At 41.5% G+C, this 2,102-nt stretch overlaps 1 non-coding gene across 1 annotated transcript; it reads left to right on the top strand.

The window, feature by feature from the left end:
• The first annotated feature begins 2,030 nt into the window (after positions 1-2,030).
• On the top strand, positions 2,031-2,102 carry Pmar_PMAR002430. Its single transcript has one exon. It is a non-coding gene; the product is annotated as a tRNA-Pro (tRNA).

Here is a 2,102-nt window from a genome sequence, read left to right as displayed (position 1 = left end):
AGATTCAATAAAATCAATATATGAATGTCAGTGAGGTATTATATTCATAGTGTATTTCGTCAAAGCGCAGTACTCATGATTCCCTATCGTATCATATAAGTGAGTTCCTCTTGTGAGGCACCATGTGGAATATGCACATGGTCAACTACATGTGTCGGTGACAGTATGCAAATTTATGAAAAGTTTGGGACATTCTTGTTGGTTTCTGAACGTTTCTACCCTAACTTCAATGATTAATGATGAAACTCCTGAGCTCAGCTGAGGAGGACGAACATATACTCCAAAACTGATTTGATCTTCATTTAATACTCTATTCTTGATATCCTAAAGGTTATGTATTTAGCCCTATGAGGTGGACGCAAGGCTATCTTCATTTCGGACAAGTTCTTTTATCATCATTTTAGGGTTTAATCTGAGCTGGCTCTATTGCTTCTTAGGGAGATTTCTAGAATGACGCTTCAATCATCAGGTGCCGACTCTTAAATACGAAGTGGATATCACGCTTTGAAACACGCATGATTGTGAATATTACATTTCGAACATTTCTATACCATATCAGTAACTGCACTGTTCACCCTTATCATGAGTTCAACTCAGATAGTGGGGCTGCTGTAGTCGCTCGTGACTGAGCGGACCCATGTACACTGCATCAGCGAGCGAAATGACGATCGTATATAGTGACTCGTGAACTGTGTTTAGGATATCTGCCTTTCAATTCTAGTAGACCAGCTAGATATGAGTTGATATACTCAACGCTTGAGTCAGTTGGAAATCGTTATTGGTTTCATATCCATACCTGAGATCAGATCGAATGCTACCCATACACTAGTGAAAGGATTGACTTCTGACTCGTTCAATTTCTTATTCTCAGCTTCCCATTGACATGACCTCGTACTCCCCGTCAGCCCTACCAGTGAAGATACTTCCAATGAAGGAGTATATAAGAGAATTCGAGAAGGACCATCCTGAAGGTAGATAAGCTCATTGCACGTCGTATATAGTACTCACTCAGTGGTTCGAAAGGAGTTGCCAGATCAACAACAAGTTCCTCAGCCACCGTCGACTAAGGTCAATGACGTAGGTTTTATCAGTCCAATTTTCATTCCTTTATCTTATTGCCTTTATCTTGGTGGGCTCGGTTTAACGTCTCGCTCGTGGCTCGTATAATATACTATATCAGCCACGTGTATGATTCTTTTCCCGCAAAGTTCGACGAATTCTGGCTGATTATCCGCAAAATCCAAGTCGTGTGTAGTGAGGAAGCTTCTGAACTCAGCTGAGGGAACCAAACAATCATCCCAACACTGAATTTTATGGCGCAGTGACGCATCTTCTTATACAGTCCAAGTCCTGTCTTGAATCCTGTCGATACGCCCTTTACCAGCAAGCCCAGCTTGAGGCCGGTTACGATGCTGCCACTAGTGGCTCACAGGGAGAGGTTGATAGGAGAATAGTAAACCGTACAGGAATGAATCGTCATCATCACTGATTCCTGCAGTTCATGCGCGGTTCGCAGGTATGCAAAATCAATGTCTAAGATTGTGCAATCGAGCCTTTATCACTTCAACTTAGTTTCCGAATGATCCATTGTTTGTGATTCAATGAACACGGGTTTGGTGATGGTTATTTCGAGCGATAGTTGTTTATATGGGAACATATGTAAGCTGCAGGTATTAATTTAAGACGGTATTTTAATAATATATTTATATTTAATTCCCATTATAAGCAGCGTATTTTTTTGAACAAATCCGAAAACCTAGTATCTCACGCTTAGTCAGTAGTGTTTCTGGATGAAACTTCGACAAGGCCGAGATGTAGTGATAAGCTACAACAGATTGAGGAGAAACGGTTATATTCGTGAACGTTACTCATATATAATGACGAGGTAGAAGTTTACACCCCATAACCTTGCAATTTTGGGAAAAAAAGAAATATGGTCCATCGTTAATAAAAATGTGGAAAGCATCTCTAAAGTCCGACTGCGAGATGTGAGATGAATGTGCAGTCCGAGAGTATGGTGAGTTTTCATCGGCTGTGTGGTCTAGTGGTATGATTCGCGCTTCGGGTGCGCGAGGTCCCGGGTTCGATTCTCGGCTCAGCCC

This window comes from Perkinsus marinus (assembly GCF_000006405.1).
Source record: "Perkinsus marinus ATCC 50983 genomic scaffold scf_1104296944200, whole genome shotgun sequence".
Classification (NCBI taxonomy): Eukaryota; Perkinsozoa; order Perkinsida; family Perkinsidae; genus Perkinsus; species Perkinsus marinus.
This window is presented reverse-complemented; position numbering and strand designations above follow the sequence as displayed.